This window comes from Neltuma alba, unplaced genomic scaffold (genome assembly GCF_004799145.2).
Source record: "Neltuma alba isolate B1F8T4 unplaced genomic scaffold, ASM479914v2 tig00004328_pilon, whole genome shotgun sequence".
Taxonomy (NCBI): domain Eukaryota; kingdom Viridiplantae; phylum Streptophyta; class Magnoliopsida; order Fabales; family Fabaceae; genus Neltuma; species Neltuma alba.
In genome coordinates, this window is record NW_021633657.1 from 167,516 (window position 1) to 190,220 (window position 22,705).

At 33.9% G+C, this 22,705-nt stretch overlaps 1 pseudogene; it reads right to left on the minus strand.

The window, feature by feature from the left end:
• Window positions 1–1,409: 1,409 nt before the first annotated feature.
• Window positions 1,410–5,225, minus strand: LOC114744293 (putative tRNA (cytidine(32)/guanosine(34)-2'-O)-methyltransferase; annotated as a pseudogene).
• Between the last annotated feature and the right edge of the window lie 17,480 nt (window positions 5,226–22,705).

The following is a 22,705-nucleotide window of genomic DNA, read 5'->3' on the forward strand; positions in this document are numbered from 1 at the left end:
TTCTTTAAACCTCATTTACGTCGACCGTCAATTTTGACTAGAAATGGCTTACATGTCAGCCACATGCTTTCTCACTCTTCCATCTCATCATCACTCATCATCATCTCCCTCATTCACTCTTTGGGGGGCTCCCCCGGGGGGGGGGGGTGTGGTTTTGTTCGCGCCCTCATCTCCTTCGATTCGCTGCCCCCACCCATAGCCATGGAATGAAGCGGGATAGGGGGTGTCAAAGACGCCTTCTCTGATGCCCCATCAGCTGCGCCAAATCTTAGCCATTAAATTAATCTAGTGTTTGAAAACATTTTACTAATTAAAATGACATCGTTTTCATTGAGCACATCTGACTGCTCATTCATACACTAAATCACAACCATCAATAAATTTTTCAACTTGGGCATCGTCTTCCGCACACAATAACAACGGCATTGTCAATGTTGTTTGAAGGGAAGCATAGGAAAGCTCCATTGAGGTAAGTCTGAAGTTTAAGGCATGCATGCTCTTGATATTTTTTTAATTTATATCTATGGGTGTAAGAATGATTCAAATAGGATATATTGTGATAAAAAAAACTTGTCTTTTAGAGTTTTCATGGAAAAATGCTGAAAAGGGAAAACAGCTTTGGAGGGTGTTTGGGTTTATTGGTTGGTCTTGTAATTTTGGTTCATCTTCCCTGCACGAAGTCGCTCTGTTCCAGCGCTGTCTTTTTGCAATTTTAATATATCATTGTCAACCAATTACAGCATTTGTTTATTTGTTTTAAAGAGCCTTTTATTTTTCCCCAGAATATGGCAACACCCCTCAGACTCATATATAATAAGAATGAGAAAATTTTTTAACATGAGTTTTGAGAAAAAAATTTGATGTGCAATTCTGCATTTTGAATAGCAATAGAAGGACTTTTGATATTATTTTTATCTATAACGTTTGATTTTTGCGTAGACTTAATTAGATAGATATCGAGTATGTTCTTTTAAGCGTATCAAAGAATTTCCATTAGTCACGGAATCAATTTAAAAAATTCAATCCACTTTTATTAGTGGGTTTTTCTGATTCTCAATAAAGTAACTCCAAGCTTTTCCATTTCTAACAAAGTACAACTATATTGATTATTTATCATCTAGTCAGCTCATCGTTTTCCTAAAGAATCTGATTGAACTGATGTTGGTGAGTTTTACCCAAATCGGCATCTATAAAACATGGCGACCTAACTTTCAGAGCCACAAATTTCATGTCACTGGACTGCTTATACTCTTTCCATATATTATTATTCTTCATTCTGACTTCTCAGTGTCTATCATAAGTCTCACCGAAAAACATCTATTGTCAGCTTCACATGGATGTCACAAAAACTATCCAGATAGGTTAGATTGGAAGAAATAAATGCAAAACAGGATTAAGTCAATATCAAATTAAAACTGACAGTATAGGAGGCTTGTGTCTTTTCCTCTAAATATTTTTGCAATAGACTTGCCTCCCTCCTTGAGTACATGAGTAACAATTGTTAAACCCTCCCAGAAGTAGTCCGATAAGCATTAACCTTCCACAAAATGTAACAAGATTGTTAAGAATGATTATAAAACTGTTGGCAAGATGAGGAATACATCATTTAGGGATTTATTTCATATGCACTGTCCAAAAGGAAGTGCTTCTTAGGAACAAAAGTTGATAGATTGAAAACAAAGAACAAAGCATAATTACATGCCTTCCTTGCAAGAGAATAAACAGAAATGAATAAAAATTGAGTCATCAGCATACATGCACCATTTAAATATGATTTTCACTTTCAATTTGTGATGAATTATCAAGACAGCAGACGAAATGGAAAAAATAACTAAATATATAAACAAAAGACATTAAAAAGTTAATTACAACATAACAAATTTTGATCGAACCCAAGCCAAAATCTAAGATTGTCAAGCATGACTATAAAACTACCGGCAAGATGAGGAAGAAATATTTGGAAGGTTATTTATGCACACCATCCAAAAAGACATGCTTATCGAGAATTACAGTTTATTGATTGAAAACAGAGAGGTAAAAACATCATTGCATACATTTCTTGCCGGAGAATATAGAAGAATGAATAAAAGTTGAGTGGTCAGCATATATTCACCCTTTCAATAATATTTTTGTTTCCAAATTGTGAGGAAGTATCAAGACAGCAGACGAAAAGTAGGAGGGTGGGGGCGGGAGACAAAGAACATTAAAAAAGTTCACAGCAACCGTTGGGTACTTAATGCTAGTATCAGTTGAGACTGAACAAATTCATCCATGTCATGAAGACCTGTGACTGCATGAAAAAATGGAACAAGTCTTAGTTTCGTAGCCTGAACATAACTATACACATCATACATCAAAACACTATGAAGTTACAATCATGAACGCCCTTTACCATCAGGAGCACAATCAAACACAACCAGGTCAACCTTGCAAAATGTCTACTGACCTGAAGAAAACAAGACAAATGACACTTGATCATACTTCGATACAATAGCCAATTGGAGAAAATCATATTGGTAAGCAAAAAGCAGCATTGAAACAGCAAGTTCTATACTTTTAAGTTCCAACTAATTCCTAGAGGATGAAAATGAGATAAAAGGATCATTTAAAGACCACGCTAAATCCATATAACCCTGTGTGACCATACCAAGAAACTACAACAATGTACATAATTGCATTTTACACAGGATTGCAGTGACTTTCTTTCAATCTGATAGCTATCTTCTGTTTCTTTACTGCATTTCCACCATCAGATTTTCTTATCTCCAAGAAGAAAAGAACAGCAGAAGGGAGTTGCAAGTACGTATTTGACATTTATACAAATCAGGAGCAACGACTATATAATTCTATGATAGAAATATAAAATAGCAGACAAATGATTTAAACATATGAATTCATAATCTAAACATATCCTTCAATAATGGATCCTAACCCAAGCAGACTCAGAAGCATAACATCTTAGGTATCATGCATCATCCGCCCACCCCTAAAAGAAAATCATTTATATCTAACAGGGATAAGCAAAACATTAACTTCTCAGCAAAATTCAATGAGACAGACTGGCTATTATTAACGAGTTTTCCTACTAAAATTAAAGGCATAAATGGAAGACTTGAGATAGTACTGCTGTACATACCACTTCAGCTGTACGGACATTAGTTATGTCACCCTGCACCTGAATAACACCTTCAATTTGAGCCATGGGCTGTAGATCGATAGCAACTATAAGAGGAAGATCATCATCCCTGCATATCATAGTGTAGCAGGAAATTTATGGTCTTGACAAAATGACATGATAATCAAAACATAAGCGATAGATGTTTTCGAAGATAAATTTCATGATAAACAAAATAAACAATGTGAGTCCACGGTTTAAAAACTTCCGAAGTGGCCAATGAGTTTTCAATGATCACTGGCTAAACATCAGATTTGCATAATAACTAATTGTTCATGAAATCTAAATCCAATGGCTGCTAACATCGTAAGAAAAACAACCACTTTGTGACTGCATCTTAAATTATTTAAGTTTTTAGGCAAATGAAAAATAATTATACATAGCTTATGAAGAAATATACAAAAATGCACAATGTATCAATATTCAATAATCAAAAGCAAAGATTAACGGTCACACTATCATGCGAAAGCTCATCAATGGGAAAATGAAATTGAAGGTTTTAGAAAGAAAACTGAAAACAAAAATGAGAAGAAAGAGCCCTGAAAAATATTTCTGAGGATGTATTTTATTCAATCTGTAAAATGAGTATTTAAAGACATTAAATCATAACAATAAAATAATAAAAATCTGCTAAAATCCCTATGAATCAGCAACTGATAGCAACCCACTAAATCAGCAAATACATCGCTAAAAAATAGGAACTAACTTTGACAGAATCAAACTCTAATAATTTATTTTCAAACTGCAACTAATTCCTAAAAATCAGCAACAAACTAACGTCAGCTAGTGAGGCATATCTCAACAGAAATGCTTTTAAGCGCTAATTTATAGAACCAATACTAGCCAAACAAGAAAGTTCTTGGTACCAATCTAACTTGCATTAATTCATATTTCTAAGTTGAAGCACAGAAACCTTAAAATCAAGGAAATTCTGAAGAAAGCAAAGAACTTTCCGAGAAAGTTACTTTCTATCAGGTGCAAGTTTTGCTGGGAGATAGAGTTTACGACTCAAAACCTGAATAAAGGAACCAGGAATCATCCAACGATTAAGGTGAAAGCCATATGAGTTACGAACATGCACAAGCATAACTCAAGATTCTTCTATCAATGTTCTAGCACCAATAACTTAATTCATTTCCAAGATGGAGTGTGTTTTCCATTCTTAATAATGTCAAATATTATTCAGGAAATCATTTGTTTTAGATCAGCCAATGCTTTTTCCCTTAAACTAGCATGCTGATCTAGTAAATCTGGCTCTTTTTGTTGTATTCTTTGTTCACCCTCTAACAACAGTGTTCTTTTAGCATAAAGGAGAAAAGGAAAACCAGAAGTGCATTGATCATTACTTGTGTATTACTCCGCATCTCTCTTACACTCGATATTATAATATTTCTAATCACTAGTACCTGACCACGCCTACCAGGGGCAGCGCACAAATCTACCACCCGTTTCACTCCTGCAAAAGAAATAGTACCTGTAAGCCAAGAGAGGGAATTTGGGCACATAGATACAGCTGTACAGATACACATGCACACAAGTGTGTTCGTGCTGCGCCGTTAAATTGTGAACTACAAAACTCACTAAACCTTCTAGATAATTTTAAGACGCTAAAGCCCAAGCTTTCTAGTAAAAGTTGTGGACTCAAGCATGTTAAGATATTTTCCGAAGCCTAATTTCTAATTCTGCCCAACACTAGTCACATTCTCAACCTCAAATACAAAACAGAGGGCAATCCTTCTGATCAGGCCAATGAATTCATTTGTTTCTCCAAAATGCTAAGAAAAGCAAGCTAAAAATGGTTATTGTGGCTGGATATTCTGAATTTCACCAACAAGGCACGCACCTTCAAATATGCTGAATTCCTCATCTATTTGAAGAAGTTTAAAGGCACTTCGAGCACGCCAACCTTCTTCTTGTGCTTTCCGGTAGTAGATATCCTGTAAAAAGAAGAGGAAAACATCCAGCAGAACATAGAGAAGCAAGTAAGAGACACAATCAGAGAAAGATATCAACTGTACCCTCTTATCCCTTGAAGCCCTGCCCATGATTTTAATTTACTGCCTTCTCAATTTTGTATTTAAAAATACCTCCTTTCACCAAGAATACTATCAATGTTAGTGTTCCAAGAACCTGCCAAACATTCAGGGCAATCAAAGTTAGTCTGATAAAAATAAAAAATGAAAAAGCAAAAGGATGAAAGAGAGATAACATTTAGCTCGTTTGCGAATTGTGAGATACAGTTCATTTGAAATGGGGAGGCAGCTCCCTTCATCAATAGGTCCAGCCAGCTTGAGAACAAAAACAAAAATAGAGGCAGATGAACATTTATTTATGGGAAAAGTAATCTTTTACTTCTTATAGTTTTGACTCATTTGTAACTCAGTTCCTTTGACTTTAACTCGGTATAACTCAATCTCTATAGTTTTGACTCGGCTGTGATTTAGTTGATGAACTTTGACCCAATGTAATTCAGTCCCATAGACACGGGCTAACCCATAACCATGATGAAACATTGAAACCGTTTAAACTCATTATAAATGGGCTGCGAATAAACAAGCGGGTTAACCCGGAAACGGGAAGTTTTCGGTTGATCACCTTTTCTTATATGTGGAAAAGGAAACAGAACAAGAGTTTAACCGCCCTTAACTATTTTAGTCCTTCTTTTTGTGGTTTTAAAACAATGTTAACAGTATATATTTAGAAAAGAGAATGAAACTAAGGTGAAGGAAGTGAAATAATTGAAAAGGCAAAGGGTGATGAGGTGGGGGTTGATGGCAATCACAAATCGTTTTTCAAATAGTCGATCCCAGTCTCCGTTTTGACAAGTCTAATGCTACTTAACTGTTCTACGAATTCTCTTTCTTGCTCTCCAACATTAAAAGGAAAAAAAACTCCAATTCTTCGTTTAAATTTTCAGCCACTTCTAGTAGCTCAGATAGGATCACAAATATGATTAAACTCCATATAGATTTCACACGCTTGGATCATCTTGTTGACCAAATCAGTCACAAGACAAACAAAAGAAAGACACCCAGAAGCCACAATCACAGATTTCCGGTTCAGATAGCAAACAACAGCATAAGTAATTGATGATAAATATAAAAGGGAAAACCATATTGGAAGTACCTATACTTTCTCTCAATTTTTCATTAACTGAGAGAGCCTTTAAATAGGAGAATGAACTGATAATTTTCATTAACTGAATGAGCCTTTAAATAGGTAAATCATGTGATAAATTAATAATAAAAATAATAACTCCACCTCCTAAAAATTAGCCATGACTCACAAAATAGGATAATGGAATCTAATTAATCCTAAATGCATGGGATGTGGGCAGTAAAAATCACGCAACAAATAATCAATAACGGGAGAATGGGATAGTGGGAATAATGGGCAATTAGATGAATAATTCAAAGAAATTAAAATAAATCAATTTCCAACAGTCCCTCCCTTAAACTAATGTTTGCAAACATTTAGTTTAAGAGTACCAGGATTTAAGCTAAGCCCTCCCATGAACAAAATCTTCCATAGAATACACTCCAAGCATCTTGCTAAGCTTCATGAACAGATCTTGCTTGAGTGGCTTAGTAAAAATGTTAGCCACTTGATCTTCACTTTTCCAGAATACCAAATCAATAGTATCATTATTACAAAGGTCACGCAGAAAATGATATCTCACGTCAATATGCTTGCTTCTTCCATACAATGTTGGATTTTTGGAAATTTTAATTGCTGAAACATTGTCGCAATAAATAGTCGTTAGACACTCTTCTTGATTCTGAATTGTTTCAAGCAATCTTCTTAGCCATATAGCTTGACAAGAACAAGCTGTTGCAGCAACAAATTCAGCTTCTGTAGTCAACGAAGTAGCAATTGGTTGTTTCTTTGAAGACCAAGAAATAGCTCCATCACTCATCATAAAAACAAAGCTTGATGTACTTTTTCTGTCATCCAGGTCTCCAGCATAATCACTGTCAGAAAAGCCATGAAACTTTTCTTTTGGGTTAGCCTTATAAAAAATACCAAAATCAATGGTACCTTTCAACTAATGAAAAATCCTTTTTGCAGCTAACAGATGATTCTCAGTTGGATTTTCCATATAACGACTTATCAAACTAACACCATGCATGATGTCAGGCCTTATAGAAGCGAGATACATTAAACTTCTAACCATTTGCTTGAAGAAAGTAGCATTAACTTTCTTTCCTCCATCATCTTTCACTAACTTTAAGCCACATTCTACTGGAGTACGAACAGGATTGCAATCCCTCATTCTGAACCTGTCCAGAATCTCAAGAACATACTTCTTTTGCGAAATAAAAATCCCACTTGATGATTGCATAACTTCAATGCCAAGAAAATAACGCATTAAGCCCAAATTAAACATCTCACATTCTTTCATCATGTTCTCCTTAAAGGGATCAATCATGCCTAGATCATTTCCAGTACAAATGAAATCATCAACATAAAGAGACACAATAAGAATTTTTCCATCTTTTCCAAATTTCGTAAAGAGAGTATGTTCATGAGGGCATTTTTGAAAACCTTTTCTAGAAAAGTAGGCATTTATACGACTATACCAAGCTTGTGGTGCTTGTTTTAGGCCATACAAAGCCTTTTTCAATTTATATACCTTTTCTTCGCTCCCTTTGTCCACATATCCAAGTGGCTGATCAACATAGACTTCTTCCTGCAACTCACCATGTAAAAATGCAGATTCCACATCTAATTGCTAAACTTGCCAAGAATTTTGGGTAGCCATGGCTAACACTAAACGAATAAGGTCAAGCCTAGCAACTGGAGCAAAAATTTCTTTATAGTCAATCCCAAATTCTTGCCTGTGGCCTTTTATAACAAGGTGTGCTTTGTATTTGTCAACCCCACCATCTTTGTTCAGCTTTGTTTTGTAAACTCATTTGACTCCAATGGATTTCTGCCCCTTTGGGAGCTCCACCAATTCCCATGTATTATTTTTCTATATAGATTTGATCTCTTCATCCATGGCAATTTGCCATTTTTTATATTTATCAGCTTCTTCAAATGTGAGGGGATCACAATCTGTACACAAAGCAAGGTGAGCTACTGAATCATCATCAGATAAGTCATCTCCACTTACATAATCCAGCATCCAAGGGGGTCTCTTTCGGGCTTGACTAGCACGAGATTCTTCCACTATTATAGTGGTTGGTGCTTTTGTACCATTTGGAGAATGTTCAAGAGTAGCAACAGTGGTATTTTCTGGGTGTGGCACTTGCTCCTTTTCGTCTTCAATTTCATCATCACAATTAATTGGAGAAGGCTGCTGCCCATTCCAATTCCAAGTATTATCTTCATTAAAAATAACATCCCTGCTAATCACAATCTTATTAGTTAGGGGATTAAATAATTTATAAGCTTTGGATTGTTCACTTACACCTAGAAAAACACATTTTTCACTTTTATCATCAAGCTTCTTTCTTTTCTCATCTAGAACATGAGCATAGGCAATGCGACCAAAAATTCTCAAGTGGTCAACAGCTGGCTTTTGTCTACTCCAAGCCTCTTGTGGAGTTATGTCTTGAACAGAAAAAGTAGGACATTTATTCAATACGTGAATGCTCCAATTTACTGCTTCTGGCTAGAAATTCTTTGGAACTTTTCCCTTTGCTAGCAAGCTTCTTGCCATGTTGAGGATGGTTCTGTTCTTCCTCTCTGATACACCATTTTGTTGTGGTGTATAAGCAGCTGTAAGCTCTCTTCGAATACCAAATTGCTCACAAAAATTTGCAAATTCTTTTGAGCAGTAATTTCTGACGTGATCTCTACAGAGGGTTTTAATCATCTTTCCTGCTTCCTTTTCAATTTAAGCTTTAAAGCTTTTAAATATATTAAAAGCTTCATTTTTTTTCTCCTACAAAAAATAAACCCAAGTTTTTCTAGTAAAATCATCAATAAATGTGATGAAATATTTTTTACCACCATTGGAAGTTGGTGCTATTGGCCCACAGATGTCAGAATGAATTAACTCCAAGACTTCTTTTGCTCTCTATGACTTTCCTTGAGGAAATTGAGAACATGGTTGTTTGCCAACAACACACTCCTCACAAACTTGGGAAGGAGCAGAAATTTGAGGAAGACCAGTGACCATACTTTTCTGATGAAGAGTTTTCAATCCACCAAAGTTCAAGTGGATGTAACGGTAATGCCAAAGCCACGAAACATCCTTCTCATTAGTCAACAAGTAAGATTTGAACACTTGTTATCTTTAGAGGGAATAACCTATTTGAAGTCATTGAAATAACAGCAATAGCACCTCGTGAAGGATCATATATCTGACATGTCTTGTTTTGAAAAGTATAGTATAACCTTTTTCTTACAATTGACCACCACTCAACAAATTACTTTTCAAATCAGGAACATAATAGACATCAGAGATGGTTTCAACAAAACTGTTTTTAGTTTTTGTTTTAATATCTCCTTTTCCCAACACCTTAACAGTAGAGCAATCATCAAAACTTGTAGTAGAATTGAAACTTTCATCTAAAGAAGAAAATAAAAATTTTCTTCCACACATGTGGTTACTGCAGCCAATATCAACATACCAAATATCTAAATGAAGTGCCTCGGTAACTTGATATGCCATCAACAAGGTATCTTCAGCCTTTTGTTCTGTAAAATTTGACTTCTCTCCTTTTTCCTTGTTAGGCAACCTAGCATAACACTCAGAACGATAATGGCCAAGCTTATGACATATAAAGCATTCTACCTTAGATTTATCAAATTGCTGATCTCATTCTTCATGTCTGCCTTGAAATTCATCATCCTCCCCTTTGTCATCTCTATGGCCTTGATCTCCTCTTCCTCTATCGTGACCTCTTCCTCTGCCTCGACCTTGACCTCTACCTCTACCCCTTCCTCTAGAGTTTGAGGAACGAGTAGTAGTGGAAGTCTTAAAGCTTGTGCTTCTGATGTTGAACTACAGTTCATTTTCTACTCATTAACTAACAAGGAGCTCTGTAATTCATCAAGTGAGAGTACATCTATATCTTTCGAATCTTCAATAGAACAAACGATATAATCAAATTCGGAACTTAATGAATGCAATGTTTTTTCAACAATAGTAACATCTTGCATTTTTTCGCCATATAAACGTATCTTGTTACTTATCTCCAAAGTCCTGCCACAATACAGACTCACCATCCTTCATCTGCAGAGTTTCAAAATCTCTTCTCAAGGGTTGAAGCTGGGCATGCTTCACTCTGGTAGTGCCTTCATATCTTCTCTTCATGGAATCCCATATCTCCTTGGAAGTATCTTTGCAAAGAATAGTTTCTAGGATGGGACGATCAATTGCTTGAAACAAATAGTTCTTCACCTTCAAATCCTTCGGCTTCAATGCCTCAATTTTTGATGGTTGCGCATTCGCAGGTGCTACTACACCCTTCTCTACAACCTGCCAATACTCATTGGATCTCAAGAAGTTCTCCATTAGTATGCTCCCAACCATCAAAGCGAGGAATAGATGGCTGCACAAAATTGGAATCTACGGAAGAAATGTTGCTATAGCAAACAAAAAACTAATTAGAGGAAAAAATATTACACTCTCAGAACGAGGTTCTCTCAGAACTAGGCATTGATGCCACTGATAAATATAAAATAATAAAGTAGAGAGAAAAATAAGAGAATGAACTGATAATTTTTATTAGCTGAATGGGCCTTTAAATAGGTAATTACATGATAAATTAATAATAAAAATAATAACTCCACCTCCTAAAAATTAGCCATGACTCACAAAATGGGATAATGGAATCTAATTAATCCTAAATGCATGGGATGTGGGCAGCAAAAATCACGCAACAAATAATCAATAACAAGAGAATGGGATAGTGGGAATAATGGGCAATCAGATGAATAATTCAAAGAAATTACAATAAATTAATTTCCAACAATTGAAGCTCGCAAAAGGAAGAAAGCACAGAGTAGAAATGTAGAATCACAATGTAATAGGAGTGTTACAGGCTGAGGCTAGGGGCAGTGACGGTGAGAGTGAAAGACTGATCGACGGTCGTTCTCTTCTCCGGTAGCCTTGCTTGCCATTGACACTGAGGAGGCCGTGAGGTTGGTAACTGAGAGTTACGTTATGTTTGGTACGGGTTTCTTGGAGGGGAGGGGAGGGACTCTCCTCCCCTTGTTTGGCTAATATATTTTTTAAGGAAGGGAGGGGAATTGCTCCCCTTCCCTCGTTTGGTTGAAATATTTTTTATAGAGGGGAGGGCTTCTCCTTCCTTCCTATTCCCTTCTAGCCTCCCCTCCAAAAGTGGGGTTTTTTGGAGGGGAGATAAGAGATAAAATTTTATATTTCCAAATTAACCTAAGTAAAATATTTTAATTCCTCTTCTTGTCTTTTCAACCCTCTTATTTTTCTACACCCTAATCTACTACGCTCACACCCAAGAAGCTGCCACCACCTATTGAGTCCATCAATCTCGTCTTCTTCTAAACTTCAAGTGCGTGTTCCTTTCTATTTCTATCTAGTTTTCCGCATCATTTTTGAAGTAAGCAACTGAAAGGCTACAACACCCAAAAATATTTTATTACTCTTTCTGGGTTTTTGCATCTAATAATCTATAATAAACTTGACTCTTGGAACCGGAGAAAAGATTTCAGAGCTAGGAGCGATTGAGCGATGAATAAGAGATTTGAAAAGATTACCTGCGTTTTTCATATCTATCGCCTTTTGTCCTCCTTGCAAGTGTTTCTCTATAGGCTAGCTTTTGAATAGAAATTGAATTCTGTGGGTCCACTTTACCTTCCGTAGATTCATGGGTTGTTTTTAATTATTTATTGTTTTGCTTTTATCAATTTCTATTGAATTTTGTCTAGCCACCTCCCCTATCATGTAGTTAAATTATAAATTACTAGGTAGTTCTCATTCCCACTCCTGTTACCTTTATTGCACATATATGCTATTATTGGTATTAAATTAGATGTATCATAATATAAGAATTAGCAAAAAAAAAATTTATTTGTGTTTATCCAACTAATTAACATTACGGTATCTATATTTTGATTAGAAGTATTTTTTATTTATTTTTTCTTCTAGATGGAATTGGTAAGATATCGATATATGTTGATTTGCCAAATGCTGATTCAATATTTTATGTTGGTTCGTCGATACTTGGAATTGCATCGAAGAGCTATAGTTTAAGTCATTTCTGCTATTGTGTGGTAATATATGACTCATATGTGGAATAAGAAAAAATATGTTGTAATATGAGTTTCAGAAGAGAAAGAGTACGTGAAGAAGTAATGACTCGAATAACTAATAATAGAAATGGTCAAGACATGATTAGGATGGGTCCTGAAACTTTTTTAAAATGTAGTATGTTAGAGAGAGACGGCGGCTTATGAGCCACACGATATACAAGTGTAGAAGAACAAGTTGCTAAGACTCTTCATATATTGGCACACAAGCAAGAAATCGGGTAGTTAACTTTATTTTTTGAAGGTTTGGTGAATAATTATTCATCATCTCTGTAAAGTATTAGACGCCATTATTGAACTAGAAGAAAATTTTTGGTACAACCTACTGGTTCTTTAGTACCTCCGGAGATTCATAATAAGGGTAAATTCTTCCCTTTTTTAAAGATTGTGTTGGTGTAATAGATGGGACACATATACGTGTTAAAGTATCTCCAGCAGATGTCCCTCGATATCGTGGTAGGAAAGGGTACCCAACACAAAATGTTTTAGTAGCATGCTCATTTGATCTAAGGTTCACTTATGTACTCCCAGGGTGGGAAGGCACAGCATCTGACTCAAGAATTTTAAAGAATGCATTGACTCGAGAAGATAGGCTTAAAATTCCCCAAGGTAACTGCTTGAATAATTTTTAAAATTTATCCAATTAATCAAGTTATTATCGATCATTCATATTAATTATTTTCATTCATTATAGGAAAATATTACCTTGTCGATGCTGGTTTCATGTTAACAAGTGGACTTATCACACCTTATAGAGGGGTTCGATATCATTTAAAAGAATATTCAAGAAATCCACCTCAACATCACAAGGAATTATTCAATCTAAGGCATGCATCATTATGAAATGCAATCGAAAGAGCATTTGGAGTATTGAAAAAACGATTTCAAATTTTATCTAGTTCATCAGAGTCTACTTAAGGGGTCAAAGCTCAAACATTAGTAATACTTGCATGTTGTATTCTTCATAATTACTTGATGACCACAGAACCTGATGAAGATCTTATTAAGGAAGTTGATGATGAGCTTGCAAATTTAAATGAAAACGATGATAGTCGTACTCCAAATAATGAAGGTGTGGAGGCTATTCAAGGCGAGCTTATTAGAGAAAATATAGCTAATAAAATGTGGATTGCCTATCAAGCTCAAGCTCAAGCTCAAGCTTGTTGATTAATTGGCGTATTTAATTGAAATTCATTTTTAGTACTTATATTTATTATTGTTAGAATGATTTATATTTCTAATTTGATTAAGTTCTGTTTTCAATACTTATATTTGTTATTATTAGAACAATTTATGGTATTAATTTGATTGAGTCTAGACTTATCTTTAGTTTTTTTTCAATTCAAATTTTATTATGCTATAATGAACAGGCCTATAAAATGGCAACAAAATCAAATAATGGCAAGAAATTGCTCAATTGGACAAAGGCTATGGATGATGCCCTTATTGATGCCTTCATGTATGAGTATGAACATGGTCGAAAAGTTAATGGAACATTTACCACTACAACTTATGAAAATTGTCCAAGTATTGAGTGCACAATTTGGTAGGAAGATTGACAAGGACAAAATAAACAATTGTTGGAAGATATTAAAAAGAAACTTTTTAGAAGTTTATGATATATTCAAAAATGGTCTAAGTGGTTTTGCTTGGGACCCATCAACTCAATTGTGGGGTGCTAAGCCTCAAGTTTGGGAGACTCTAATTCAGGTATGATTTTTAAATTTTATATATGGTTGTTTTCTTTTCTTTTTTTATGTGAAACTTAAATTGTGTTTCTTTCAATATGTATATGCATCATCTCAGTCTAAACCGAAGACTGCAATTTGGCGAAATACTCCATTTTCTAATTACAATAAGATGATAATCTTATATAGAGTTGATAGAGCTGGTGGAGATGACTCTCTAATAGCAAAGGAGAAGAGAAAATGACGTCATTCATCTCCTATGGAAGCATATTATGAAACTATCAATGACCTAGATCAACTTATCTCACAAAAGGAGTACACATTAGATGGTGTTGAGATTTTAAGTGATGGTGATACGAGTAAAGAAAATCCCTTACCTTCTAAATAGCCACAAGGAGAAGCTAGTGATTATGGTAAAAGGAGAAGGAAAGAGCATGCTCAAGATAAGGAGACCGATCTTAACACAGTGAAGAACGTTGTATCTGACATGGCGACAACAATTAGAGAAAGCAATGAAGCATTAGCTCGAGGTCATGATTTAATTCATGATGTTTTGAACCGGGGAAATGATTTATTACATGAGTCAAATGTTATAAAAAGAGAGAGTTTTATCCACAAAATTCCTCCCATGTCAGGTGAAGAGGTTTGGTATTTCATAAGTGAATGTGGATTTGATGCTAACAAAAAGCCTCGGATTTATAACTATCTTATGAGTGATGTTGGCAAATTAGATCAGTTGTTCAATGTCCACCTCTAGCACGTAAAGCAGTAATCATGGATATGATGTTTGGATCTTCTTCGTATTCTCATTAGGAGTAATCTTATATCATGTTATCGGTATTTGAATTCTTTTTTAATGTGGATGATATATTTGCTCGTGAATCTTTTTTTCGTAGATCTTTTTATTTTGGAAATGTGGATACTTATTTTGATTGCAATATATATTAGCAGACCAGTTCAATCTGTTTTTTTTTTTTTTAAAAGAAGGTTGGTTCAATTAAAATATTATAATTCTTGTTATTTTTTAATTATAGTTCAAATAATAAGTAGTCATAAATAATTTGTATTATGGCAAGTCAAAATCGATAAATCGTATTATACATATTTATATCTTGACAAAATAAAAAGTGAGAAATTTCATTTTAATTTATAAGGTTAAAATAGTCAAATTTTGATCAGCTCCCCTTCCCTCCTCTTTCAAAGCAAACAAGTTATCATTAAAATCCCTCTCTCTCTCCCTCCCCTTCATTAAAACCTCTCCCCTTCCCTCCTCTCCCCTCTGTAGCTATCCTCCTCATCCCTCATTCCCCCTCTGTAGCTACCCTCCCCTCCCCTCCGTCGAGCCAAACACAGCATTAGAGACGGCTTCTTAATAAAATTACAAACCAAATGGAAACTTCCAATGCACCAATTGACAGAGTAAAATCAATGGATCAAGCAGATATTAAACTATTTTATCAAACATAATGTGTGCATGAAACATAGGAACCCAGAAAATAAAGGGTTAAAATCAAATTTTGCTCTAAAGTTTTTACACAGAACCATGAATATACAAAAGTGTTAAAAAATAAAAAATGTGATTTTACATACCAAATGCAAGACTTGCTGTGCTTTATTTTTCATATTTATTTTTTTAAATAATTTTTGTAATAGTTACATATTTTAAAGGTTCTATCAAATGATAGGTCTAATTAATATAAATTATTAGCAAACGTATTTTAATAAATATAACACATATTTATTATAAATAACTAATTTAACTAATTTTTTTAATCTACTCAAATTAATTGACTCTTATATTAAGAATAAAAGGAAATATATTTTTTAATTTGAATTTGGGTCATCTCACCCTTTCTAATAAAGGTTAATATTCAGTATTTTATAAAATTATTATTTTTTCTATTTTCAACTAGTGTACAATTGTACAAATTGTTTAGATCAAATTTTATTAAACTAAATTTATTTATTTATATTTTATGTAATATTATAATGATCATTTTATAAGCTGTTTAACCTGCTGTTTGTTTTCTTGTTCTCAAAATAATTTTATAAATTGTTTCTTAAAACAAGTTTTGAAAACAAAAAATAAAAGAATTTGTTTGGATGATAATTTTGGAAAATCTCATTTGAAAAAAAATATAAAAAATCATACTTGGTAGGTGATAGTTGTTTCTGATAGTGATAGGTGGTAGATAGTAGGTGAGAAAAGAAAAAGATTCATCAAAATTTTTCAAAACAAAAAATAAAAACACAAAAATAAAGACAAAAAAATATGTAAAAATTGTTTTGGGTTTTTAGTTTTTAGAAAAGTTATTATTTTTTTTAAAACAATCATCTAAAAACAAATTATCAAATAAATTGTTTTTGTTTTTAGAAACAAAAATTATTTTTGAAACAAAAAGGGTCAAGGTGTAAATACATCCATAAATTTATATCAAAAGTGCAACCACCACTATAACTTTTTGGAGGTGTAAAAATACTTATAATCTTCCAAAAGAGAGCAAAAATATCCTCACTGTTAATCTTTGTTATGTTGACTGTTAGTTTGACTAAAATTTTGACATAGGAGATGATCTGGAAAAGTTATAAATTAAAAAAAAAAAATCCCCATTTGCATCATCCCCTTACTCTCTCGTTCTTCAGTGTTCATCAGAACCCAGAAAATAAACTAGAGGAAAAGAATCACGCAAGACAATCACCCAACATCTAGATCTCATTTAAAACAACAATCAAATATTAAACATTAAAATCATTCTTCGTCAAAAGCCGAAGCAATCAAAGATTATTTGAAGCTGTGAAGCAAGAAATGAACTTGAGCACTTGAAGGAGAGGTGGAGAGCTCATGCATTACAGGAGAAATAAAAACCCATAATCTTCCAAGAACACATTATCTACAAGATCAGCAGACTCACAAATCAAAATTAAAAAATTTCAAAAAAAAAAAAAAAAATCAAACCCAAAACCATCAATGGGAGAAAATAAGAATCAAGCTATATTTACACAAATTCTTGTGAGGGAGAGATTGCTTCCTCTTGGCCCACCTTCGCGAAATCGAAGCTAAACCTGTATCCCATTGTTGAATGCCCACCTGAGTTGGACCTCATTTTGTGTTTAACACCAAACACTGTCATAGATGGTGGCCGAATTCCTTCATCATCAATGTTAAACCCAAATCACCAGCAATCCCGATCAGAGATTTGGATTTAATGCTAAAATTCACCTTTGACTCCCTCCTACCCATCCTCTCTATCCTCTTCGTCTTTTCGTTATTCATCTTTCCGGGCAAGCTCACCCTCGATTTTAGCCATGGAAGCCACCATTCATGGTGATTTAGCCATGGGAGCAACTCCTCGTCTTCTGCAATGACCAATGACACCTTCGATTCAAGAGAACACAAAAGCAAGCATCGAAAGCGGGTCACTAATTCTCGTAGCCGGGTTGTCAAAGCCACTCCTCCTCATCAATCTGGTTTGCAGTTGCAGAAAAAGCAAACAGAGAGGTTGCGGCTGAAGAGTGCATCTTTTTGCTGATACGTTTAGGAAGGTTTATTTTTAAATTTTTACAAAAGTAATAAATTAATCTATGTGAATTATTTTTAGTTTTTTTTTATCTTTCCCTTCCCCTTTCCAGCAAGGACGTTATTATAACCAAGTCAGCTTCCATGTCAGTGTTTTAGTCAAACTAACAATCAACATAACTGGGATTAACGATGATGCTATTTTTACTCTCATTTTGGAAGATTATGGATACTTTTACACCTCTGAAAAGGTTATAGAGATATAGTGTACTTTTGATATGATTTTAGAGGTATTTTTATACCTTGACTTAACAAAAAATCCAAACAAACCCTAAGTCTCACTCATCTATTTCTTAATCCAACAATAGGAATGCGGTGAGGGGGAAAAAAGCAGAGGAAAAAAAGAGAGTAGATAATCGAAATCCTTTTAAATGTATAAATATAAGAATTTTGATTTTAGTTTCTGAAATTTTAAACTATAAGTTTTGATTCTCAAAAGCTAAAATGATCCAAATCTTCATTAAATTATGAAAGAAACATGATGAATCAAAACTTATGATTTAAAACTTAAGAGATCAAAATCACAATAAAAATAAATTTAAGGGCCAAAAATTATATTAAACCTAAATAATACAATACTACCTCCGATCTTAATTATAACACTTCGTTTATAAATTACAAACAAGATCTTGTAATTAGGACAAGAGGTAGTATAATTCATAAATGTATTGGTCAAAAAAACAAGCGTTGCAGGAAGGAAAGGAATGAAAGAAGAGAATAAGAAAGGCAGTGCCGCCTCTGTATCTAAAACCTCCTTCTCGCCTCATCGGTTGGGAACCAGCCATTGGTGAGTATTAGCTGCAAGAGCAAGAGCAAGAGCGATTTGGAGACCTTGTTGATGATATAAGTTCAACTTTATGAGAATAATTGAAATTTTGACTGTTTCAACGGAGGACAAAACAAAAGATTAATATGTCAAAAATACTGTCTCCCCAAACTAGTTGAACATTTAATTTGATTTTAAATATAATATGCAAATACAGTTTATCTCTCATATTTATTCTTTTTTTTTCAAAATAGTTCCTATGATCATATTAAAGGATCTGCATTCTAATACTCATGATTAATAAGAATATTTTTAAAAAATATGTATTTATTATAAATAACTAATTTAATTAATTTTTAAATATTTACAAATTAATTATTTCAGTCTTATAATAACATGAGCTAGTATGAGATATTGAGTACTTTTATTTTTCCCCTCCCATTTGGTGACAATGAGCCTATTTGAAATAGATTATAAATAGTTTTTTAATCATGATTTACAAAATATAAAGTAAGTATATGAGAGAGATTTTATCTCAGCTTATGTATAAATATTTTTAAATGTTTTTACAAACAAGTCCAATAAGGTAGGATAGGACGACTTTTTACTAACAAAATCCTTGAAATTGATGCAAAAAGTTTTCCCAAAGAAAATTCAAAGGAAAAATTAAAAACCTAAAGATTGTATAATTCCCAGTATAGTATTTGAAGGAATCAATTTCAAATTGGGACTTTGAGATTCAAATAATAGAACAAATATATCCTCACTTTGAGAAAGAAAAGGTAAGAAACCTAAGAACCCCGCACAAAATTAGGTTGGCAGCATTTGATACCTAAACCACCGGAGCAGAATCTCTCCATTGAACCCTCGCTCCACCGTGCCTCCATTGGGTAAAAACAGCATCATTTGTTTACATTAAAAAAATGTTGACCTTTTCAATTCAGTTCAACCCTTTTATAATCTCTCAGTTATGCAGATCTCGAGTCTTTGTTTCCATGAGAGAGGAGGACAATTTTTGACGTAGAGACTTTGTATTCAAAGACCAAGGTAATCTTGTTATTCTCATTGTAATATCTAATCATGAGAGAAGCCAAGTACAGAGCATTTGAATCTCTATTTGAAACTCAATGTTTCCTTGTCCGGATTATGGATTTCCTCTTTTTACAATAACTGTTGTTCTTTTGTTGATGATGCCTAGGTGCACATTGCTAAAGCCAACCAACTTCGTTAATGGCTTTAGAGTCCCAGTTCTTGGTTGCTTCTTGCAGCTTTGTGAAGGAGAAGCATATGTTCTGCTGCTCAACCCATTGTAGAAGTGCTAAACTAGATTTGGAAAAGGGTAAAAACAAAAGAAGCCCAATATTTTTAATGTGATCAAACGAACCATTTTTACTAAATGGAGGCATAGTGGAGAAAGGGTTCAATAGAGGGATTCCGCTCCGAAATTAAATAGGGCAAAACTTATGTCAAGATATTTATCCATTAAATCAAGTTAGGATCCTATTTAGGTTCCCAAAGCTCATCCACCGATTTAATATTTTTAATTAAAAAAATTATTTTTTTTCAAAAAGTAATAGTTAAAACTCTACAACTATTAGATAATTACTTTAAAAAATAAAAATAAGAGTGAAATTAAATTTGCACCGTCTAGATCAAAATTAAATGGCCTAGAGGGGATAAGCTTTTATTATTATTATTTGAACAAATTCCTGTTATATTTTGCTATTATTTATATGCACTTGTGAGTTCACTTAGGGTCTATTTAGAATGGCTTATAAATAGTTTTTCAATCAAGATTTACGAAATACGAACAGGTATGTAAGATAAGTTGTATTTTGACTTACATCATATGTTTATAAGTAATTTCAATTGTGATTTCAAATAAGATTTAAATTTAAATCTTCATATGAATACTTGTTATCTTGTTGTTATCAGTTGTATGAGCTTGATATATAAGTAACTTAACCAAAGTTTTGTCCTTTAAAATGATATCAGCTCTTTGTCTTTTATTAAAATTGATTCAGCAACGTGTTGAATGGGGACCAGTTAGTGTTTGATCATCAAATTATTAAGTGGATTGCGAGCTACTCATGAAGGAAATCATGTGTATTTAGACTTTTACACAAGTTTTTCACTTTATTGGTCCATTAGCATATTAACAATTGGGACCCAACAGTCCTATATTTACATGTCTTAGTTAATATTTGCAATATATCTTTGACTCAGTATTATTTTGAACCTTACTATCCTTAAATTAATCATTTGGTGGGATCTAAAATGTCATGTCTGTACCAACGTTTGCGTTTCTAACTATCATTTTCCGCTTCAAATGTCGTTGAAAATATATCTGAACAAAGGGATGCCCCAAGGGCTACATAAAAGAACTCTGCTTTGAAGTGAAAAACATGTTCTCAACAATGGCTCAACCTTTGCATAAAATCTCTATCATCCTTACAGTTCATCTTTCTTCTTTTTCTTATTATGTTTTCTTGTCATTTCACTTTAGGACTTACTAAATCTAAATCTTTGATCAAATGGAAGCTAAGTCTCCCATACCAACCAATTTTGGATTTATGGGTCCTTCCACCTTACAACAACTCCAAAGCAGTTTAGACCCCATGTTCATGGTGTGGAATAACTTGTGATAATTCAACAGGAAGTGTGATCGGAATAAACTTGGCTAACCTACATCTTGAAGGTACCCTTCAAAACTTGAACTTGTCTGCATTTCTGAATCTTCTTCGTCTTGATCTCAACTCAAACAACCTCATCAGTAGCATACCAGAAGATATTAGGGTCCTCACTAAACTACAATTCCTTGATCTTAATACTAATCTCCTCAATGGCACTTTACCTCTTTCTCTTGCCAATTTGACTCAAATTTATGAACTTGATGTTTCTCGAAACCCCATAGCTGGGACATTAGACCTATGTCTTTTCCTAGATGGTTCTGGTCAACCCAAGATTGGATTGATTAGGATTAGAAATCTTCTATTTCAAGACACCAATCTTGGTAGTAAAATTCCAAAAGAAATAGGGAACATAAGAAATTTAACCATGTTGGCTCTAGACAGGAATAGCTTCTTTGGGCCTATTCCTCCATCTCTTGGAAACTATACCATTTAAGTGTTCTGAGGATGCCTAAAAACCAACTCTCAGCAGGAATCCCTAATTTTTGGTAGATTGACTAATCTATCTTGTGCTCTTCCACATAAATAATTTATATGGTCCTGTTCCTTAAGAATTCAGAAATCTCGCTTTTTTAACTAGCCTTCATCTTATTAAAATAATTTCATCATGGGAGAGTCACACCACAAGTGTGCAAAGGGAGAAAGCTTGCTAATTTTAGTGCTACCTACAATTGTTTCACTGGTCCAATTCCTATGAGCCTAAAAAATTGCTCATCCTTGTATAGTGTTCGACTCCAGCATAACTAATTAACAATTTATGCAAATCAAGATTTTGGAGTGTAACCTAATCTTACTTATATTGACATCAGCTACGATAGGATACAAGGTAAGCTTTTTGCAAATTCGGGTTCTTGCAAGAGCTTGCAATCTCTTCTTATGGCTGGAAACTCAATCAATGGCGTTGTACCAAATGATATTTTTCAATTAGACCAATTAGACGAGCTTGATCTATCTTCCAACTAAATAGTTAGAGGGATGAATTTTTTTGGGATGTCTGCTCTATCCTTAAGTAGCAACAAACTTTCAAGTTCTATACCAACTAGCACTAGGAAATTGTCAAATTTGCAAACTTTTCATCAAACATGCTAAAAGGACAAGTACCTTCCCAGATAGATAATTGCACACACTTGCTGTGTTTCAACTTGAGCAATAATGATTTCATTGGCAAAGTACCCTACCATATTGGAAATCTTGAATTCTCACGAGAGTTTTTGGACTTGAGTTATAACTTCCTTTCAGGTGAAATCATCATGGATCTTAGCAAACTCATAAGCTTGATAAGCTTGAACATGTCTCACAACAATCTACCAGGTCCTATACCTAATTCCCCTAACAACAATGCAAAGCTTATCAATCCTCCATCTCTCTTACAATAATTTGGAGGGTCCTATAGATGATAGTAGAATTTTTAATTCTTCTAATCTAGTGGATTGGAGAGACAACAAAACTTATGCAGGACGATCCAAGGTTTTGCAACCATGCAATGTCACAATTATAAAACCACTTCGAGGTAGTAATAAAAGGAAAGTTATGATAGTTGTTACTACTTGTATATCGAGTGAACTA